Source organism: Lontra canadensis, unplaced genomic scaffold (genome assembly GCF_010015895.1).
Source record: "Lontra canadensis isolate GAN:19392208 unplaced genomic scaffold, GSC_riverotter_1.0 scaffold83, whole genome shotgun sequence".
Classification (NCBI taxonomy): Eukaryota; Metazoa; Chordata; class Mammalia; order Carnivora; family Mustelidae; genus Lontra; species Lontra canadensis.
The window spans coordinates 8,956,376-8,980,914 of NW_022631077.1; positions in this window are offsets into that span (position 1 = coordinate 8,956,376).

The following is a 24,539-nucleotide window of genomic DNA, read 5'->3' on the forward strand; positions in this document are numbered from 1 at the left end:
CTGTCTGCTCCTCCAGCCTCCTTGGGTTTTGAGGACGCTTCAACACCCCTGTTGAATTTTTGGACGTTAGCCTCCCTTAAGCTTGCCTTGGCTCGTTCATTCCGCTTCATTCCATTTCCTTCACCCTTGTCTTCAATGTGGACTTTCTGCTCCAGCCACCAGCCCTGTCACTGCTCCTTATGCCCACAGCCACGAAGACCACACCCCAACCTCCAGGAAATAGTGGGGATCTTGGCAATAATAATACCGACTGCTAGGTTCCCATAATAATCAGAGGAGATCATCTCTATAAAAGTTCTATATAAAAATAAGGTAACAGGGGCACCTAGGTGGCTCAGTGGGTTAAGCCTCTGCCTTTGGCTCAGGTCAGGATCTCAGGGTCCTGGGATCGAGCCCCACGTCGGGCTCTCTGCTCAGCAGGGAGCCTCCTTCCCCCACCCCACCACCTGCTTGTGATCTCTGTCAAATAAATAAATAAAATATTTTTTTAAAAAAATAAGGTAACAGAACATGATTTTGGAGGCACCTGGGTGGCTCAGTCAGTTAAGCGGCTGCCTTCAGCTCAGGTCATGACCCCAGGGTCCTAGAGTTGAGCCTCATCCACGCATTCTGCTCAGCAGGGAGTCTGCTTCTCTCTCTGCCCCTCCCCACCTTCATGCATGCACTCACTCATTCGCTCGCTCTCTCAAATAAATAAAGTCTTTAAAAAAACAATTTAGGGGCGCCTGGGTGGCTCAGTGGGTTAAGCTGCTGCCTTCGGCTCAGGTCATGATCTCAGGATCCTGGGATCGAGTCCCGCATGGGGCTCTCTGCTCAGCAGGGAGCCTGCTTCCCTCTCTCTCTCTCTCTGCCTGCTTCTCTGCCTACTTGTGATCTCTGTTAAATAAATAAATAAAATCTTTTAAAAAAATAAAAATAAAAAAAACAATTTAAAAAAGAACATGATTTTGTATTAGTAGTCATGGTATTAAATTCTCTCCGGCTTGAATTTTTTTTTATAAATGTGAAGCCTATCCAAATATTGTGCTTTCAATGGCTATTGCTCTTGTGATGACTTTGGGATCAGCCCCAAACATGCAAGCAAAAACCTTGTCTTATTTACAAATCTATCCACCTGTAGAAGCAAATAGATGCAACCATAAGAACAGCACACTTTAAAATGTTATCACTGCGGTGGAGTACTGCAGATGTTTAAAATATGAAAAATCGGTGGTAAACGTCATTTAAATTACTCCCATAGTTAAGGGTAACTCCCAAAGTACATCCCCGAGTTACTTTCAAATTCCCTGCATATTTACAACAATGAGCAGACCTGGCTCTACCCAGCTCCTGAGAAGTCTCAAACTCTCTCCCTGGAGTCCCATTGGCCCTCCTCACAGAGGCTGACATCTCCTCCCAAGGGGGAGGCAAGACAACTCAAACTCCTGAATGCACGCACTTTGCCTCAGCGACCTTTCTCTTCCCAAGGTTGCAATGACCTATGCAACACTCCTTTTCCTCCCCTTTCTTTTCCTAGCCTCCACCTCACCTCTTTTGTAATTATTTTCCCCAGAAACCTCTTTAAGCTCCTAGCAGCTTAGCTGAGACCTAGTTCTGCTAGGTTGTTCCAGGTGCCAATTAATTTCGCTGCTGGAAGTGCACAACTGAGGTTTGTGTAAAGTTGATGTGCTGAGGTATTGTAAATAAAGAAGAAACAGAACTCAACCAACCATCAGAAGTTAAATCTTTATTTTAAAACTGACAAGGAATTTAGTATTAAATTCACTACTGGAATAAGAAATAGTCAACAGGGCAACTGCAGACAGAAATTGCAAGCACTTTATGTGAGGTATATTCTTCTGGACTCTAGGTAGCCAGCTTCTTTAAAGCTGTCTTTCATACCCAAACACTGTCCTATCCGTCAGTTACAGTCACTTGCTGGCTCAGTCACAAAAGCCCCCTGTCAACTCTGGACAGGATTTTGACAGCTTCCAGAGCATCAGTTCTGTCACTAACACTTATTTCTCTTCAACCTACATAAGATTATATTAATTTAACCAGGCTAGAGACATTCTCTTTCTGTTAAGATCAACCTTGAGGCCAGACCTGTCCTCACTCTGAGTTTTCCTGCAGGGTCCTTTTCAAGGCTCTCCCTCTCACTCCCTCTCAGTTGCCTCAGTCAGTGACTCAGTTTGTGGGAGTCACGCTCAAGAACACAAAAATGTTTTCCTCAGTTGACACTCCATTGACTTTGGAGGTGAATTACTTTAGAGGTGTGCTTCTGCTAAAAATTATAACTGGCACATTCAGGTCAATTATCCCTCCCCCCAATCTATCCTGACATATCTCCCTCTCAGGCAGTAAGAACTGCCACCTCTCTCAGAATACCCACTGCTCAGAAAATATCTCAGCCAGGGGACTGTCTGGGCTGCTCAAGTGAGGGAGCATTCCAAGCTATCTCCTCAAGGAACCTGCAACATACTTTGCTTTTCTTTCACACATTTCTCGCATATGTCATAAAAACTCATACAACACACAAGGTATATGGTTCTTTTCCACACACAGGATACCACATGACTTCTCATTGATTTATGCAGAAATGACATGAATGTGTTAGTATATGCTGTCTACTTTCACTAACATGACTACAAGAGGAAAAAAGAGAATAAAACACAGGTGCTCAATATATTAATTGCTTTCCTATGTTCTCTCCCACTACTTCCTCTTCTTTCTCCTGGAGTCCAACCAAATCACATTCTCACCAGGCTGCTGTATTAGTCATATTGTAGCAAGCTGTTTACCATAGAGACTCCCAAATACAACAATATAGAAGACACTTCTCTCTCTCCTATAACAACCTAAGAGACAATTCTGGGGGTTGATAGCTCCATGAAATCTTTCAGGTACACACAAACCTTCTCTATTTTTGTCCCTCTATATCCAAGAGTGTTGCCCTCACCTGCATTTTTAGAGATGACTAACCACACCACAGTCTGCAAGAAGGAGAAAGTAAACTATTACATGTGATTTCTGCTTCTATTGCTTCTATCCCATTGGCCAGAGGTTAGGGAATGTAGTCCCTAGTTGGACAGCCATGCACCCACCCATTGAAATTTGGGAATTCTTTAACTGAAGGAAGAACTTAAGGAGAGAATAGATACGGGGTGGGAGTCGATTAGCAGTATAGTCTGTGCCATATCCAGTTCAGATTTAGGCTTAGAGAATGCCAGGTTCGCCCAGTCTGGGCACAAGGACTATAACATTTCTCATACCAGATCCTTGAGAAGACTCTGCTACCGGTACAGTGCTAACATTGTCAGCTGGTATCTTTATTTATTTATGTATTTATTTGAGAGAAAGCAAGAGAGAGCAAGCACTAATCAGGTGGGGGAATGGCGGGGAAGAGGGAGAGGGAGAAGCAGACTCCCTGCTGAGCAGGAGCTCGATGTGGGCTCCATGCCAGGACCCTGGAATCATTTTCTGAGAGAAAGGCAAACACTTAACTGACCAAGCCACCCAGGCACCCTGGAATCTTTTTATGTCTCAAGCCTTGTGCTAAATAATTTACATACACTAACTCATTTAACCCTCACACAAAACATATGAAGTGGATATTATGGTTCCCATTTTAGAGATAAGAACTTAATTTAGAGGAGTAAAGCAACTTTCCCAAGCTCAGACAGCTAAGTCCCAAAGTCAGGAGGACAGGGTAGGTGAGGTGGTCACATGAGTTATAGGTAAATTTGAGGTAAACTAGACCATTATGCAAAGCTCTGAGCTAACAGAGACTGAAAGCTAGTTTTCCAGGAGGAATTCCAGTGGAGACAGGGAACCAGACGGAGGGCAAAAGGCTGTTCAGACTAGATGATGCACATTGCCAGAGTTAAGTAGATGAGCCATGGCCTGTTCTCACCAAGGCACTAAGCCGAAGAGTTTGTTCTCCCAGGAACCTACCAAATGCTGAGTGTAGAAGTAATTCACCATTTTCTGTCCACCCCTCCTCACCGGAGGAGGGTCTCCCTGCATAGTGCCATAATCAGTGCCCACGTTTTAGAGCTTGGAAGGGACTCTGTCCATATTCAGTCATTGGCCACACAAGTCGGATATCACCCTTTACTCAGAATCTGTCTAGGCTTTGGGAATATAGAGATATTCAGGCACAAAATCATCCCTTCTCTGCAAGGTCTAGCAGGGAAAACAGACATCCCATACTGTGCTCCTAATAATGTATGACAATTTTAGTAGGGAAAGTAGTGGCTGGTGAGAGGCACCTCCTGCCTGATGTAAAGAGGGAGGGACCAGGGGCACCCGCATGGCTCAGTGGGTTAAAGCCTCTGCCTTCAGCTCAGGTCATGGTCCCGGGTTCTGGATCGAGACCCACACCGGGCTCTCTACTGCGCAGGGAGCCTATTTTCTCCTCTCTCTCTCTCTCTCTCTCTCTCTCTGCCTGCCTCTTTGCCTACTTGTGATCTCTGTCTGTCAAATAAATAAATAAAATCTTTAAAAAAAAAATCTTTCCTTAAAAAAAAAAATAATAATAATAGGAGGGAAGGATCATTCGCAACCAGGAGGCAGGAGCCCAATCCTAACCCGGAGGGAGGGGCCCATTCTCCCTCCAGAAGGACTGGTGCTTCTGACCATAGTACACAAAAAGTCTTGCTGCTTTGAGCCACTTTCACATGTTAAAGAATCAGCTTCTTGTGGGGCACCTAGGTGGTGCAGTTGGTTGAGTGGCTGACTCTTGGTTTCAGCTCTAGTGATGATCTCAGGGTTGTGAGATGGAGCCCCCGGCTCCACAGCGCAGAGTCTGCTTGAGCTTCTCTCTTCCTCTCCCCCTGCACCTTTAACCCCCCTCCCCTGCCCTGGCGCTCAAGTGCTCCTGCTCTCTCGCTCAAATAAATAAATCCTTAAAAATAACAAGAATTGGCTTATCGTACCACTGACTTTCCTCTCAGATTCTCATTTCCAAATCCTGACTCTTTCATTTTAATTTGATTATAAGGACTATCTCCCCCCCCAACCCCCACGATTGTTCCTGGTACAGTGGTTCCCCCTTATCTGTACGGGATACATTCCAAGACCCCCCAATGGGTGTCTGAAACAGGAACTCATACGAAACCCTACATATACCGTTTTTTCCCATACATATATACCTATGATAAAGTTAATTTATAAATTAGGCACAGTAAGAGATTAACAATAAAACTAACGCAAATTTCCGTTTCCCTCTTCACAATTTCACGAAGGTTTGTTCTTACCGTAAATCTTTGCAGCCACAGCATACCATTGTTTCTTTCCTTATCAAGTTGAAAACTTTCACCTTTTCACTTAACAGAAGCACTTTGAGGCTCCTCTCTGCCATATGCTAATTGCCACCATCACTGTCTTGTGCTTTGGGACCATTATTAAGTAAAATAAAGGTTATTTGAACACAGGCACTGCAGTCCCGGGGCAGGAGACCTGAAAACCCAAGCGGGCCACAGCCTACACAGTGCGCATGCGCCGGGAAAGGACCGCTTCAGGTCCGGGGCGGGACAGAGCACACCCAGAAGATTTCATAACGCTACTCCTTGGGGCTCGGGAAGCTTAGAATTTATGAATTGTTTAATTCTGGAATTTTCCAGGTAATATTTTCAGACCATGGGTAACTGAAACCACGGGCAGCAACACCACAGATAAGAGGGTACTACTCTACTGATGCTTTCTTTAATCCTTTCAACTCCACCTATCAGACTCCCATGCCCCAAACCTTTTCCCTGAGGCAACCAGTGTATGACAGACAGTATCCTATAAATGATCAGTTGCTACCAAATGTTAGTTACAATCACTACTGATAATGAAAATAAAATGCCAGAATACTCGTATCGTCAGCCCAACCAGCGCACCCCTGGAAACTTTACAGGCCAAAACACCTTTGGCGAACCTTCAGAGGATCAGAAACATATACCATCCTAAAAAAGAATAAAGTGACTGATAATGAACAGTCCTGATGTCATTATTCACACAAGCCAAGACTGGAGCTTCTAGGTAAAGAACAGGGAAGGCTCTTCGGTGGGTGTCCCTGCAGTATGGACCCTCACGATTGATTAATTCAGCTCAGAGAAACCACAAAGGTAAACTACCCATTGGCAAGAAATAAGAAAGACTAAAGAATTTAATAAGTAGTGGGGGCATCTTCAGAAGGGTATGGTCTCCTTTTTTGAGGTACATTACATCCAAGATTGTGTTGTTGTATAAATCACAAATACTTCAATCATTGCCCAAGTATGTATTATGTGTGCTAGGTACTGAAAATGTCACAGTAACAGGTAGACACTGTCCTTGCCATATGAATCAACAGACATATAAATAAAGCTGTGATTATAAACTGCTAGAAAGGTTATGGTGGAAAGTTCAAAGAGTTTGGTGAACATTTTGAGAAGTGATTAATATAGATTAAAGGGCCAGGGAAAGGACTGCTGAAGAAGATATTTAAACCCCAAATGAATAGAAATAGGCCAGTAAAATGACAGGAGATGAGAATGCCAATAGACACTGAATGCAGAGGAGGATGGAATTGAGAACCAAAGCCACAGAAGTGGAAGTCAATGCTCCTCGGTAAGCAGGGGCAGTGAGGTTACCTGTGTTCTACACTAGTCCAGCTTCCCTGGCTATGGCATGTCAACTAGGTCATAAAATCTCTACCTCTCTCTTTTTTTTTTTTTCTTCTTTTTAAGATTTTTATTTATTTATTTGACAGAGATCACAAGTAAGCAGAGAGGCAGGCAGAAAGAGAGGAAGGGAAGCAGGCTCCCTGCTGAGCAGAGAGCCAATGCAGGGCTCAATCCCAGGACCCTGGGATCATGACCTGAGGTGAAGGCGGAGGCTTTAACCCACTGAGCCCCTCAGGCACCCCAAATCTCTACCTCTCAACCAAGGTCATTAGACTCTTGGTGTTCAGATGTTTTCTGTCTGCAGGGTCAAGATAGGACAGAGAAAGTTGCAAACCGAACCCTGACTGCTAAGGTTATCACTGTGTAATTCCTCGAGCTTTCCAGATAGAATTAATCATTAGATATTCTGGGTTCGCATACCTTAACCATACTTCCCTGTCTCACTACTGTTGTATTATAATTCCATCTTTACAATTTTTCTCTCCTTCTAGATTGTGAGGTACACAGAAATCTTATATTTTTATTTATATTACTGGAATCTAGCACACTGCCTGGAAAAGAGTAACTCTTCTATAAATGTATATTAAATAAATACATGGAAAAAATAAGTCAATTAATCAGGCATTAGGATCTGTAGAATTCTGTTGTAACTTAAGGAACTATGGGTTTACATACATTATGCATTTTTATGCAAAAGCGTCTAAAGATAATGATTAATGAGAAATAGCTTCTTTACTTTATTGGATGATACTCAAAATTGTAGTGAAAGAAAAAAAGAAGTGGAAAAAATATGCTGACCCAGACATTGAGTATGCAACTATTTATTTTCTTATGAAAATGTCAATGCATTACGAGGGCTAGTTAAATGAAGATACACAGCCTTCTACATCACTGCCGGACTTCAAAAATGAATGCATCTATCCTCAAAAAAAAAAAAAAAAAAAAAAAAAGCACTGATTTTGTGCTCTAATTGAAAATGTGATGTTTTCAACTAAAAAAGGTCTATGTTCTAAACTAATGCTGTATGAATGCAATTATTCTCAAAATGCCCTATTTGGAATCACTACAGCTTGCACACAGTGCCAACCACCTAAAGTTGCTGAGAATCTTTTACTACTGACAATGGCTAGGTATCAAGTGTAATAGGACCAGACGCAGCAAACAAATTAAAATGTGTGTCTTTGTCAAATGACACCGTTTCGAGGAGTGTAAGTGACATGGCAATTAATGTCTGTGAACAGCTGGTTTTAAAGATTAAAGAAAGTGATTATTTTGCCCTGCCAGTGGACAGATCCACCCAAATGTGCTGAAATGTTGGCATTTTTAAGATACATGTCCATGAAATACGGTGGATAAGTTCATGCTGTTTAGAAAAATTTAATCCAGTCTTACAATAGGAGAAGACCATTTTGAAGTATTTCAAGAGGCAGCCCAGAATGCAATACATGAACCAGGAATTTTATATTGCTGTGTATTTGATGAGAGGCAAATTATAGAGTTATCAAAGCAGGAAATGATTTGATTACAAAGAACGATTCAAATTCTTCCTGGATATGTCTCTTCCTGGATAAGCTGCTTCTTTTATTCCCATAATACTGGTCTTCTAAAAAGAAAGATGAGGGATGCCTGGGTGGCTCAATTGGTTAAGCAACTGCCTTCAGCCCAGGTCATGATACCGGCGCCCTGGGATCAAGTCCCACATCGGGCTCCTTGGAGCCTACTTCTCTCTCTGACTCTGTCTGCCTGTGCTTGCTCTCTCTCTTTCTCTCTCTAACAAATAAATAAATAAAATCTTTAAAAAATAATAAAAATTAAAAAATAAAAAATAAAAAGAAAGGTGAAGGGAAAACATGTTTCCATTTTTTGGAAGACTATTATGAGTTTTAACAGGAATGTTCCTCAAAATAGCTATATGATCAGGAATTCCCAAGGCCATGAGAACAAAATATTTACGAAGTCCAAGTATCAATTTTTCTTTAAGCCAAAATGTCTCCACTGACTGATTGGCATGAGGAGCTCTAACTACCAAACTCATCATTGTAGAGCCTTGATGTCCCTAAGGGATGTGTCCAGTGACCTTCCAAATCTTAGAACATTCAGGAACAGTAACACAAAACTGGCAATGGACAGTGTTTTAAAGGATATTTTCACAAAGTAACAACACTCAAAACTCCAAGAGATTTACTCCTTGGTTGAGGTCAATTCATTCACATAGGATATGTTTATTGAGGTCTTTCTTTCAGAGCTCAGATAGTCACCTCCAAATTAGTTCCACAATGTTCTTGACTCCCATTCACACTTTAGCAAATCTACAGGTTGAGGAGTTACTTGCACATAGCTGAGTTTCTGACTCTTGATCTCAGCTCAGGTCTTGATCTCGGGGTAGTGGGTTCAGGGTCCACATTGGGCTCTGGCCCTGCGTTTTTTTAGGTGAAAAAAAAAAAGTTAAATTTGCCAGTGCAAACATTAGAGTTTATTAATTACACACTTTTTAAAAAAAGATTTTATGTATTTATTTGAGAAAGAGATCACAAGCAGCCAGAGAGAGAGGGAGAAGAAGGCTCCCTGCTGAGCAGAGAGCCCGACACGGGGCTCAATCCCAGGACCCTGAGATCATGACCTGAGCCGAAGGCAGAGGCTTAAACCACTGAGCCACCCAGGTACCCCAATTACACACATTTATATAAAAAATTTTTAAAGAGGGACGCTTGGGTGGCTCAGTCAGTTAAGCATCTGCCTTCAGCTCTGGTCATGGTCCCAACATCTTGCGATCATGTCCTGCCTGGGCTCTTGCTCAGTGGGAGTCTGCTTCTCCCTCTGCCTGCCCCTCCCCCGGCTTGTGCTCACACAAGTGCTCTCTCTCTCTGACAACTAAATAAATAAAATATTTTTAAAAAAATTTTAAAGAGATGATGACATACTCTAAACTTGCCTGAATTATTCCTTGTTTGGGAAAATACGAGAAATACATTACCCTGGTGTCAACCAAGACCAAATCTCAGACAGCACATCTTACCTTAATTCCCTCTCTTACCAGGACAGCTGCTTTTTTACTTTTTTTTTTTTTTTAAGATTTGTTATTACTTATTTGAGAGAGAAAGAGAACACGAGCAAGGGGGAGGGGCAGCAGGAGAGGGGAAGCAGACTCCATGTTGAGCAGGGAGCCCCACAAGAGGCTCGATTCCAGGACCTTGGAATCAAGACCTGGACTAAAGGCAGACATTTAACCAACAGAGCCACTATAGGTGCCCTATTTTTTTTTAAACCAGATAACCTTTGAGGCACCTGGAGGACTCTGTCAGCTGAGCATCGGGCTCTCAGTTTCGGCTTAGGTCGTAATGTCATGGTCATGAGTTGGAGCCCCAAGTCAGGCTCCATGCTCAGCGTGGAGTCTGCTTCCAATTCTCTCTCCCTCTGCACCTCCCCCACTTCTCTTCTTCAAACAAATAAATCAATAAACATTTTTAAAAACGAATAACATTTGTTTCTCCTCTCTATAGAGACATGTTTATCCCAGTATCTCAGTAGCCCAATAATAAATCCAAAAGCTCTCTCTGTCACATCCCCTAGAAGACTTAGTCTCCTTATGGAAATAAGTTTTCTAGTATTTACACAGTTATCTCAGATTTTTAAAGGTACACTTGCCAATTGGGTCCTGCTCAAGCTACTTTGTTGCATAAGAAATATCTTTAAAATGCAAGTAAATAATAAGTGATATTAAGTATTATGACCTATTTTTTAAGAACTTATGTGAAATGGATTCATTAGGGATTAGGTCTTTAAGACAAAGTCATGACCTGATCATGAGGAAAGTGCTGCAATATCTTGAAAAAATGTAGGAACCAACAGCTCTTTATCATAAGGCTTGCCAGGAAAAGAGAGGCTGTGTCTGTGAGGTGGCATGAATAGGTAGAGCGAAGATGAGATGGTTCCTGCACCTTCGTTTCAAGCAAAGGAATTCAGATTTGATCAGTCAGGTATGTTCTTAAGTAGAAGAATAGCAGACTAATAACTACCTGGGGAGATACATCTGCTTAAATACTGGAAGAAAGAAAATCAGAAAGAAACTGAGCTACTATGTGTCTCAATAATCTGAACACAAAGTGAAAAGAGACAGGATGAGGTCTAGCTGCAGAAGCAATGAAAAAGAACCCAATCCAAGAGGCACTGTATATAGTGCATACGTAGGACCAGAGACTGATCAGACAGGAACTTGAAGCAGAGACTAGCAACAAAATAGCTCCAAAATGCTGAGCCAGGCACACACTGTGACATTAGATATGAAAGGAGGTTGAACCAGATAATCTCTAAGGTCCATTCCAACTCTTACTGTGATGATTTAAAAAAAAAAAAAAATGGATGAGGACCTTACATTTTTTAGAAACGTGTCTAGGTCATCAAACTTTCTTCATTCTGAGAGTACCTCCTGAGCACAAGCTACATACGAGGCATGGCCCAAAGTCCCAAAAATACAGTGGTGAACAAGACAGCTCCTTATCTGATTGGGCCCATATTCCAAAGCTGATACGTGTAAAAAAGTCACGGAAGGGCTCAAACTGAGTTGATCAAATCCAATTTGTGTTTTAAGAAGCTGACTTTGCTGTCCTACAGCCAATGAGTCAAAGGGGATCAGAGGCTAAAGAGGAAAGATTCCCTCAAAGGCAGGAAGGTGAAGGTGTAAAGGGGTTAGCGTTAAGACATCTGAAGAGAGGGCTTCTGACTGGACTGCATGTGGTGGTGCGGATAGTGATGGCATCATGGATACTGCTATGTTCCTGGTTTAAGTAATCAGAAGTACGTAATGTCTTTAACTGTGGCGTGGAAAGTTGGTGGAGGGAATAGAAGTTTAAGGGAAAAGCAGGCTCTTCAGGAAAACTTTGTCCTTAGGGTGTTTTTGACTGAAAATGTAAATAAGAAATGGTAGGTCGAGTGTCAAGTATTCGAGCTGCACTACAGCGTTCAGGTGTACAGAACTCACCACTCCAGGATGGACATGAATATTTCGGGCTTTGATCTATTGGCTTTTTAGCATCCAAGTGCAAGTAGTAGGGGTTTTGGTGGGCAGGGAGAGAGCAAAGCTTGCAGATTGAAGTTGAGTAGATTCTTTGATATGCAAGCCAGGAAAAAGATTACAAAATATTTACCCATCATCAAGTAGCTTATTAGCACTGTTACACCACAAATCACTGACAGTGAAGAGTCTAGGCAGGGATATTCTTTACCATCTTAGTGCCACAGGCAAGACTCAAAGGCAAACAGAAATGTTTTGGGGGGAAAATTAAATGACTTCCCTGTAGTAAGTGAGGCTGAATGGCAAAGTCAACATCCTGTCCCGTGGCTCGTGTCATAGAAAACCTTTATTTACAATACTGGTCTCTGTTACTGCATTAATTGGTACCTAAAAGTCACGGTCTCTACCTTAATCCTTATTTAGAAACATCCAGTCACAAAATACACTGATGGCACCCAGAAGCAGCTAATCAATAGTGCAGGGTTTCTTTTTGACACAGAAAATCAGAACTTGGCAGGTAAATGGACTTTCTGTCGTGGCTCTCAAATCAATAGGTCAATTGGTTCTGGCTTCAAGTACTCAATATATATTTAGCCTAAAAATAATAGACTCTTTTGACCCAGTTCTATGAATCTCTATTAGTAAGTTGTAAGTTATTGGGAAAAGACTTAAAAATAATTGACAGGATAATTCAATAGTGAAAAGGCAAGGAATCACTTTCATATGGGATCTTAAAGACATCTCTGGTTCATTTTTTTTCTCTAAGTCTTATGGATTCCACCCATATAAGAGCTCTCCAATCTTTCCTCTCCTCTCTTTTTACCCACTTTCATAATTGCACCCTCCAATGCTATTTAATTAATGTCACCAACATATAGTAATTGAGCAGGCCCTATTCTGGGTACTTGGGAACCAAGCAGACAAAATTCCTTGTCCTTAAGGTGTTTACATTCTACTGAGGTAAACACACAAATAGAAAACATGATATATAAATAAGTTATACAGTAATGGTAGAAGGCGTTAAGTGCTACCAAAAAAAAAAAAAAAAAAAGACAAGACCTAGTAAGGTAAGGTGGAATCAATATGGTAGGTAAGAGAGGATATCTGTTCAGGGAGTCCTCATGGAGAAGGTAAAGTCTGAGCAGAGATTCAGCTGGTGGAGGAGAAGATGCGGATGAAGTAGGATCTATGGGGAAAGGGTTCCAGGTGGAGGAAACAATCAGAATAAGAGCTCATGGCCAGAAAACGCAAGAAAGCCTCGTTGTCTAAAATGGGTGAGTGAGTGGTAGATGTGAGCATGGGTTCTTTTCCCTTTTCCTCAGTAGGACTCAAGTCAGAAACGTTAAGAGTTACCACAGACTTCTCTCCTCCTCCCACATCGTCATTGTCTCCTGTGGCTTTTCCTTCATCAATATCCTTCTGATGTCTCTTTTGACTTATTTTGCACTGTCATCATTCCTTATAGAGATTACTGAAGTAGGTCTTATCTATCTTCCAATCTACTGGTTTTCCAACTACATTCCTATGAATTTCAGGAATGCCTCGGAAGTGACTCTGGTTGGTCACCTTAGGAAATTGAGGAGGACCCATTTATCACTCCAATGATAAAGATATATCAAAGAATGTTTTTCTAAATGTTAACTGGGCTTATCACTGGATGATGGGATTTCGAATGGTCTTTACTTCTTTTTAGAACTTTTTGTGGTGCTTACTTTTTCTTTGGAAAAGATTATATTACATTTATAATAAATAATATGATAATTTTATAATAAAAATATTAATAATAAGCTCCTTCATTTGGTGCAGGGAGACTTACCTTACTTATTTACTGACATAGGGGAATACATTCTTGAGTAAAAGTCAATTTATAAAATGACACTCTAACAAAAAAAGAAAGATAGAGGCAAACCAAAAAATAGACTCTTAACTACAGAGAACAAACTGATAGTTACCAGAAGGGAGGTGAGTGAGCAGATGGGTGAAATGGGTGGTGGGGATTAAGGAGTGCACTTGTGATGAGTACCAGGTGTCATACAGAAGTGCTGAATATTGAATATTGCACACCTCACACTTATGTGACACTGTATGTTAACTAACTGGAATTTAAATAAAAACTTTAAAAAATAAAATGAAATGATACTGTGTCTCTATCTGTACAGAACAGAGACTGTAAGATACCCATCAGCAGGTTAGTGATGGTTTTCTCTGGACACTGTGATGATAAGTGACACTCTCTGTATGTTTCTATACTGTTAACATGCTTTATACATTGAATAAATATATATTACATTTATAATTTAAGAAAAATAGCAGTGTTGTTCTTTATACGTTCCATACATTTTAGAAAAACTAGTACCAAGAAACCTAATAGTATCTCATATTTACGTTGAAACTACTTTTGTTAATTCTAATTAAAGCTCTAACCCATTTTCATCTCTTGATACGTGCTGCTATCCTCCTGACTCACTGCCATTTCTAGAAACCCAGGAAAAGAAGATGCTCATGCGATTGTTTCTCTTCGTGCAGCCCTAAGATAAGGGAAAATGAAAGACGAGATGGCATTAGAGAGACTGTGCAGGAAATGCCCCCATTCTTTTAAACAGCAAATGGGTAAGGGCTGGGACTGTAAGCATCAACCTGGGAATTCGCAACAAATTTGTCTCCTCCAGATTCCCACAACAATAATATTGTCTGTTTGTCTTGGTTGTTTAATCCCTGTTTTTTAATTTGTATTTCTCAGACCTGGAAGCGTGTTTTTTCCTCATACTGAAATACATGCATTAGCATTTGAATCTCTTCCTTTCAGAACTGCATTCTCTTGTTCACATTTCTAATCATAAAGGGTTAACTTACAGACTTTACCTTACACTTGTTCCTAGACATCCTGACCAGAAAAGCTCTCCTCAGTGAGCCCTCAGTGTCTTTATTTTATATCTAAGCCATCTTCTCAGTCAATGAACCTCCCTAAAAGATTAATGTAGTTTGAACTTTTATAGAGAAATATCATTTGTGCACTGTCATATTTAGCACAAATGGTTCTTCAGTCACAGCTCAGTAATATTCCAGCATATTATTTCCATGGCATTTGAGAGTTTAAAGAATTATTGAAGGGCACGCTGTACTCATTTGGTAATAAGGCAGAGAGCACTGCCGTCTACATATGATTTCAACAAATGGAATCACCACTAATTTCATTGCACATAGCAAAATAGTTGTGATAATAATCCAGGTAAAATATCCCACTGGAGGAAATAGAGGAGATAGAGTCTTTTATAAGACCTCCAAGAAGTATTGAAGAGGAAGTCCTAGGAGTTGAGGGCAAAATGTTGAGAAATCGTCTTCCCATGTTGAATACATACTTTTGACACTGTGGTTTTATCAGGCCTGGGTATGAGGCCATGGCCCTTGCTGGCCAGTGGTTTCTAGCAGAAGCTGCCAAAGATGCACGGGCTTCATGCAGCATGTTGGGACCTTTGGAGCCACTGTAGAGGAATGAAAGGGGAAACCACAACCACACCAAAGCTCAGGTATTTGGTGAGAAAATTCCCGATTACTGGAGCTCTGTAAGGCACAAAGGTGAGACTGGTTTGACCTTTTTCTTAACATTTGGATTGACAGATAAGGTTTAGAGGAAGGAAAGGTCTTGTTCACTCTCAGGTGTCACCAAATAGTAGTATAAATGTTTCTGGAACTGTGCTAAATCAGAAAGAGAGAGAGAAACCTGCTGTCAGGAAAGGTCTTTTCCATATATATTATTCCAACTCTATTTCAGGTATTGACCTTTTTCTTATTGAATTATCCATTCCAAGCAATGACAGAATTTAAATCTCCAAGCTATGAGAATCCTGAGAGCAGAGACAGATCTCATCTTCCATATCTATATCAAGAATGGGATAATTTTTCCATTTAGAGAACTGGCTTATTCATAACACATTATAGTTCTTCTGCCTATTTAGAACTCTGCTTCCTCCTACTAGATGTAAACAGAAACAGCACACTGCATTGTGAGTTACTGCAAGTCATCTTATAACCAGTAGGGGGCATCAGATCTGAGATAAAGATCACATTTTAGAAGGTAGAGTGGAGACAAGGTGAAAACTGGTCCTAAATATCATTAATAAGCTCTAAATGAAGCCCCAAAGCCTGGATTATTCTATTTTTCAGTGACAGAAAAAAATCAATCTTTTTAAATCTTAAGGTGGTTTGAGACAGGTTTTCAGTTATTTGCAACAACAAAAAAGTACTGAAAAAATTGAATTACATCTATTAAAAATCTAAATCAGGAAGTACCTTGCCAAAAACTAATTAAAGTATTTTGGTCTATAATTTTATACAATACCCATCACTGGGCCACCCAGGTGCTGTGACAAATGAGCAAGTGTGATAAATTAGAACAAGACAACATACCACTTCTCAGGGCCTGCCTACAAAAGACCTCTTTTATTTTTTTCTTTTCTTTTTTTTTTATTTTGCTTCTGAACAAAACTGGAACTGAGGATTAGACACAATATTCTCTTTCATTCAAGGCCCAGATGGCAGACTGCAAAAACTTAATTTTCGGTCTCTTAGTAGAAATTTTAGGACCATAGCTCTTAAGATTTTAAGTAATTCAGTCAAGTGACTCTAGGCACTAAGTGTTTGGGAATTGTACTGTCTTCGGTTTTGTTGTTGGTTGGTTTTGTTCTCAATAACTGTAATATATCTTAATATTCACAGCCCATCCTCCGAGAAAACCAGCAGGGTGCCCCCTGTGTCTGACAACATGGATTGTTTACAGGCCTAGGATCCCCAAGGATCGAGCTTTGAGCAGCTGGAGCTTCTGAGGACTGGTGTAATGGAACTCAGTGAGCATTTGGGAACATTTGGCAATTGCGCCATGAGATGCTGCCTTGAGGGAGGGTTGAAAATAGGAGAACAATGACATGTGACAGAGTCAGACTGGGACAAAAAAGGAATATAGGTGGTCCATGGTACTCTGCAGAAGGCTTTTAAAGCTCACAGACTGGATTCATCATAAAGTTCTAGGGAGGAAAGTAGTGCTGTGTAGGTAGGACTCTAACTGGCCCCCAAGATGTCATGCCTCCTCTCCTCAGCCCCACACCCACCCCGAATAATCTCAGTACTATGAATCTGATGGCTTTTACTCCCATGCTTAGATTATACGACACAGGGGACTTTGAGAAAGGAATCTTATCAAGATGTACCTGACTTAAAAAAAAAAGATGTAGATGACTTAACAGCCCGAAGCCTTTAAAAGCTTGGAGTTTTCTCTGGCTGGCAGCAGAAGATGAAATCAGAAACTTGGAGCATGAGAAAGACTCAACTCATCATTGCTAGCCTGAAGATGGAGGGGCCACAAAGCAAGGAATATGGGCGGGGTCTAGTTGCTAAAAGTCCTTGCCAGCTGACACCCAGCAAGGAGGCAGAAGTCACAGTCCTGCAACTGCAAATATCTGAATTCTGCCAACAATAAGCATGAGCTTAGAAGCTGATTTTTTCCCAGAGTCTCCACACAAGCACTCAATCCAGCCAACACTTTGATTCCTGCCTTGAGTTCATCCCAAACAGAGAATCCAGCCCCACTGTGCTGGACTTCTCACCTCCAAAACTGCGGGTAATAGATCAGTGCTGTCTGAAGCATCTACATTTGTGATAGTTTGTTACACAGCAATAGATAACAAATATATCTGTCAAATCAAAGTGGTAAACAGAGAAACGTATTCTGGCAGGAACAGTGAGGAAAGACTATAAGGAGGTGGAGCTGAACGGAGGAATCTTACGAAGAAAATGCTGTTCACACATTAAGAGCTAGTAATGAACAGTAACTGAGTTTTGGATAAAGCAGATTATCAGACACAGAAGATACAAGAAAGTCACATAGAAATGGACATAGTTGTTATAACTTCTAAAGCCCAGTCCTTCTGGAAAACTGATAGCAACATGTGGGAATGAATAACTGTAATGTATAATTACATTTATAACTCAGCTAATTGAGTCTGAATTTATAGGCAACATAGATGATTATGATATATATTTACATGGGACAAATGATTTAGTGCCAGAGCCTAACAGATTCCTACCTCAGCAAATGGTCCAACACACGTGCCTTAAGAAATCTGAAATTGGGGGTGCCTGGGTGGTTCAGTGGATTGATCCTCTGCCTTTGGCTCAGATCATGGTCTCAGAGTCCTGGGATGGAGCCCCACATGGGGCTGTCTGCTCAGCAGGGAGCCTGTTTCCCCCTCTCTCTCTGCCTGCCTCTCTGCCTACTTGTGATTTCTCTCTCTGTCAAATAAATAAATAAAATATTTAAAACAAAAAAGAAATCTGAAATTGTCTGATAAGCTAAGTTTTATGTTCTCTGGTTTACCCACTAACTCCCATACCAATCATTTAATTTATTTTTTATTTTTGTTGAGTGATTTTGAAGTATTCCTACCAACTAGGGAACTGACAGATCAAATGACGGATGAAGATAGCATTGTCATTCACCAGGAGTTGTTTCTGATTATGCACAATTTTATACATGTGAATATTGGAGCCCTTATTTTAAAGAAAAATGTGATTTTTAAAAAGGGGCAGGGACGCCTGGCTGGCTTGACCTCAGTTACAAGTTCAAGCCCCATGTTGGGCCAAGAGCTTACCTGAAATAAATAAATAAACAAATAAATAAATAAAGTGAAACTATCACTTACACAAAAGATGGGTTTCTTAGCACACTTTATTTTTTAAAACAGTTTTGGGTTGACAGCAAAACCAAGAAGAAGGCACACAGTTCCCATACACTCCTTGCCCCTGCACACGCATAGATGTCCTCTCCCATTATCATTATAGCCCACCACAGTGGAACATGTGTTAGAACTGATGAATCTACGTTAACACATCAGTATCACCCAAAGACTATAATTTATGTTTATCCATTCTTGGTATTACACATTTTATGGGTTTGGACATATGTAGTTTCACTGCCCTGAAAATCCTCTATGTTCTGCTCATCATCCCTCCCCCAACCCCCTGGCAACCTCTGATCTTTTTACTGTCCTCCGTTGTTTTGCCTTTGCAGAATGTCACATAGTTGGAACCCTACAATATGTAGTTTTTTAGATTGATTGCTTTCACTTTGTAATATGCATGTTTAAGTTTCCTCCCTATCTTTTTGCAACTTAATAGTTCATTTCTATTTATTTTTAAAAAGATTTTATTTATTTATTTGACAAAGAGAGACAGCAAGAGAGGGAACACAAGCAGGGGGAGTGGAAGAGGGTGAAGCAGGCTTCCGGCTGAGCAGGGTGCCTGATAATGGGGCATGATCCCAGGACCCTGGAACCATGGCCTGAGCTGAAGTCAGACGCTTAATGTCTGAGCCACCCAGGCACCCCAATAGTCATTTCTTTTTAGTGCTGAACAACAGTCCTCTGTCTGGATGTGCCACAGTATATTTATTCATTCACCTACTGAAGGATGGCTTGGTTGCGTCCAAATTTTGACAATTATGAATACAAGTGTTATAAGCATCCATGTTTGGGTCTTTGTGTGGACATAAGTTTTCAATTCCTTTGGGTAAATACCAAAGAGTACAATTACTGGATCATATGATAAGAGCATGTTCACTTTTATAAAAAACCACTAAACTGTCTTCCATGGTTGCTATACCATCTTGCATTCCCACCAGTAATAAATGAGACTTCCTACTGCCCCATATCCTCAACACCTTTTGGTGTTGTCAGTGTTGTGGATTTTGGCCATTCTAGTAGTGGTATATTCTAATAGTGTGGTGGTATCTCGTCGTTGTATTAAAATGCATTTCTCTGATGACATATGATGTGGAGCATATTTTCGTATGCTTAATTGCCATCTGTATATCTTCTTCGGTGAGGTGCTTATTAAGGTCTTTGGCCAATTTTTTAATTGGGTTATTTGTTTTCTTATTGTTGAGTTTTATGGGTTCTTTGTATATTTTGGACAACAGTCTTTCATCAGATGTCTTTTGCAAATATTTTCTTCTAGTCTGTGGCTTTTTTCTTCCTTTCTCAACAATGCCTTTGCAGAGCAGAAATGTTTAATTTTAATGAAGTCCAGCTTATCAATTCTTCCATTCATAGATCATGCCTTCAGTCCCTTATCTCTAAAGTCACCACTCAAGGTCACCTAGATTTTCCTCCTATATTATGTTCCAGGAGTTTTACAGTTTTGCATTTTACATTTAGGTCTGTGGTCCCTTTTGAGTTAATTTTTATGTTGGATATAAAGTCTGTATCTAGATTTTGTTTTTTATATGTGGATACCCAGTTGTTTTAGCACCATTGATAGAAACACAAATATTTTCATTTCCCTACCAACTTTTAGTGAGAGGTGCCTGGTAGTCTGTTAATGTACAATTGTTTCTAACAATAATAATAAATCTTGCTAAACACCTAGGATGCAGGCATTTCATACAAAGACTCAACAGTAGTATTGCTTTTATTCACTTCTCTCACAACTGCTCTGTGAGCTGGATTAATGGTGTGACCTCATTTTACAGACAGAAAGGCTGACATAGAGACAGAGCAGAAAATCTGCCTTGCTCCCCCTACCAAGCCCAGCAGAGTGAGAATTCTCATTTACTGTCTCTGTCATCTGCTCCCAGAGTGCCTGATGCGTGAGAGTTGCTCGTTTGTACCGTGTCATTCATAAAGCAATGAAGAGGGTGCACTCTGGGTCCTCTCAATCTTACATTAAGGAACACCTAAAGACAACATTTTTCAGAAGTGATCTTTCTCTCAATTATCATATGGTTTCACTTACTTGTGGACCATAAGGAATAACATGGAGGACATTGGGTGAAGGAGAGGAAAAGTGATTTGGGGGAAATCAGAGGGGGAGAAGAACCATGAGAGACTGTGGACTCTGAGAAACAAACTGAGGGTTTTAGAAGGGATGGGGATGGGGGTGAGCCTAGTAACGGGTGTTAAGGAGGGCATTTATTGCATGGAACAGTGGGTGTTATACGCAAACAATGAATCTTGGAACACTACATCAAAAATTAATGATGTACAATATGGTGACTAACATAATGTCAAAAAATAATAATAAATTTTAGAAAAGAAGTGATTTTCTTTCATATTATAAAAGAAATGGGAAGAGAAACACTGAGTGACCCAATCTCAAGGAGTACGAAAATCCCTTCTTATCAGGAAAGGAGGCATCTCACAGTTTCAGCGGTTTTGCTACAAAAAAATACTGATCTTGTTCCCTTTCTTTTCTTTAGCAGTAATGTTAACCAAAAAAAAAAAAAAAAAAAATCCCAATTGTGAGCCCAAATTACAGGTGAAGGGAAGCATCAGAGGCCTCCCTGAAAATGCTCTGTTCGTTTAATCTGTAAGTGATCCTTCAGTAAAGTTATAACAAAAAACAATTGGGGGAATTTGGGAAGTTGTGAGGACCAGAACACATTGGGATTATTTCTTTTTTTTAAAGATTTTATTTATTATTTATTTGACAGAGAAAGAGAGACAGAAAGAGAGAGAGAGCAAGAGGGTGCAAGCAGGGGGAGCTGCAGCAGGAGCTGGAGAATCAGGCTCCGCCTGAATCCCATGATCCTGGGATCATGACTGGAGCTGAAGGCAGAAGCTTAACTGACTGAGCCACCCAGGCACACCCGTCGGGATAATTTCAGAAGCAAAAAGAAGATGGTTCTGCCAATCTCCAGCAGTCCCAATTTAAATATTCCCTTTCCTAAGTGAACACTGCTACTGATTTTTGTGATTACTTCACTTGTGAATGTCTGGGGGGTGAGGGGGGGGGATGGTGGAATAAAAGTTATATGACAAATTCACTGATCCCTGGAAAGAATACTCCAGGATCTGTGGGACTTCGTAGAGATCTTTTTTCACTTTGGAGCCTAGCCTTCCTATTAACTACTTCATTTGCTGGCTGCTCCCCTCACTCTGAATCAATGCCGTTGTCACAAGGAGACTCCAGGCAGCTGTCCCTGTGGTCACCAAGCACTTGTGTTTCATGAGTTGTTCATATGTTGACTCTAACAACCGAATTTGAGAAACTATGACTCAGAGAGAGGGCCTTTCAAAAAAGGCAGTGTTTTTAACACATAGAAAGACTTTAATTAAAACAGAGATAACTGAATCCCCTGGCAAAATGTCTTTTTTAAGTGGGATATGACTTTTCTCTTTGTTCCTGAGTAAGACTCAAATTCTAATATTTCTATTCTTCTCCCTACTGGTGGCATTCACTCCTTGAACTTCTTTTCCTTAATCATCCATTTGGCTTCTGTATTAACCCATCAGTTTCATACTTTGCCAACGTTTATATCCTTTAGCTCTACCCTGAGAAGATAAAAATGGGGTGGCCTGGGTGTTAGGAAGATAACCTGTTGCAGTGGGGAGGACATGGTCTGTGGAGACAGTCCCACTTTGTCACATATGAGCTGAAGGACTTTGGACAAGTTCACCCACATTAATGTCGATCCTCTAAATTCTGTGGGAGGATTAAATGAAACACTGCCTGTCAAACACACGGCACTGTCCAAACACTAGGTGTGGACTTAACAAGGACCTGGCTTCAGTCAAGCCATTTAACTGCTTTGTCTCGGCTTTTTCATCTTGACGGTGGTAGTGATAATATGTGGACTAGCAATAAAATGGAAGCAACACGAAACATGCAGAGTATGTGGGAAGCGGCGAGCACTCTGCAAACGTCAACCTCCCACCCATGATCAATACGAGAAAGACCATCTGGATGGAAGTTTTATGATTCTGTGACTTAAAATATACACTTTTAATGGACTCTCTAGGTTGGAAAATTCTGGGACCATTGTTTCTTGTGTGAATTGATGCATCATGTTTGTGCTGATGGTAATTACAAGATTCCCACCCATCCACTGGTACTTTCTAAATAAGGCAAATGCCTTCATTACCTCCGTTTTTCTAGATCGGTGTCCTCGCAGGTGTACCCTGGATAGCATTCATGGTACAGCATATTTAATTAAAATTACATACTGAGGCAGTACAATGGTCACATAAGTTTGGAGAACATGAGTGAGAAAGAGTTAAACAGATTCTTTTAGTCTAGGATAACTGAGAGCTTTTACTGTACGAATGTCCATCATGACCCTCCAAAAAAAGTAGTGAACATTCTTTTGCAAAGTTCATCAAACTGGTGTGGGCGTGCCATGTGAGAGGACATGTATTCTTAGGGAAACACATTAGAAATGTCACTTATAGTATGATCACTGGCAGGCCGTGTTGTCAATTGAGGACTGAGTAGTTTTAATTATCAACGTATAAGCCACGTTCGACACTTTGGGGCACCACAGACTTAATACTCTAAAACATAGCCTCCCAGGCCCTAACCCAGACCAACCGAATCCAGAACTCCTGGGATGAGGCACTGGCATCCGGATCCATAAAAAGCTCCACCAAAGGATCTGATGCCCAGTCGATGTTGAGAATGATTATTGCGGAAGTTCTGCGTGGATCCTGAAGACACCATCCTTCTGGATTTTGACATAGGGTTTGACATATTAATTCCCACTTTACAATCAACTGAGTCATAGTCAGTACCCCCTGAGGCCCCACACACTCACTAATCCAAGCCTTGCTAACTACGGATGTTCTTACTCAGACCCTGTGAGGTCTGACCTGGAGACCAACGCCTAGAACTCTCTGACCGCCCCCCCACCTGCCCCATGCAAGTTTTTCCAGTGAATGGCAGTTTTAAACTTAGTGGACTAGTTATAGATAACTCCATGTCTGTCTTAGATATTACTGGAGTTCTGACAATAACCACATTCACAAGATAATCTCAATGCCTCCTTCCCACTTCACCCTTATGTACTACTAGAAGTAGTATTGTCTGGAATCTAGCCAAAAAATACCTCCAACTGGACTTGCACTTCACTCCACTAAGTGGTCTTGGAAACCTGTTAAAAGAGTAACCCAAATGTATTGGTTTCCTATCGTTGTGATAGCAAAGTCCCACAAACTAAGTGGCTTACAGCAACATATTTATTCTCTTACAGTTCTGGAGGTCAGAAGTAAAAAATCAGGCTGTACACAGGGCTACATTCCTTCTGGAGACTTCAAGGGAGAACTCATTTCCTTGGCTTTTTCAGCTTCTAGAGACTGCCACATTCCTTGGCTTGTGGCTCCTCTCCCCTTTTTTCCATCATCAGTTTCCTGTCACTGACACTGATCCTCCTGCTTTCCTCTTACAGAGGCCCTTGTTGGGGGGTCGCCTGGGTGGCTCAGTCAGTTAGCCATCTGCCTTGGCTCAGGCCCTGATCCCAGGGTCCTGAAATCGAGCCCTGTGCGTCAGGCTCCCTGCTCAGGGAAGGGTCTGTTTGCCCCTCTGTCCCTTCCCCCTCCCGACATGTGTGTGTGTGTGTGTGTGTGTGTGCGCGCGCGCGCACGCATTCTCTCTCTAATAAATAATTTTTTTTTTTTTAAAAAGGCCCTTGTGATTATACTGGCCCACCTGGACAATCCAGGATAACTTCTCTGTCTCAAAATCCTTAGTCGCCCCTCTGAAGCCCTTTTCACTTTGTAAGGTGACATATTCCCAGGTTCCAAGGATTGGGATTTGAATGTCTTTGGGACAAACATTGTTCAGCCTACAGCACCGATGATTTCTCAATTCATCTAAACCATATATTGACACACATATTATTTAAAAAGTACAGGGCACTCTTGGGTGCAATCAGGGATCCTAAGGATAACAGACCATGTCCCAAATCTTAAGGATCCTCTTGAGGACCTAATAAGGCAAATAAAATAAATTTATAAAAGATTTTTCAGTTCAAAGATTTGTATAACCAAGCAAAAGGGACAGAACAATATGGTCTCTCAGAGCCAAACACAGGAAATTAAGTAGGACACTAAATTCAGAAAGTGCCAAAAGTT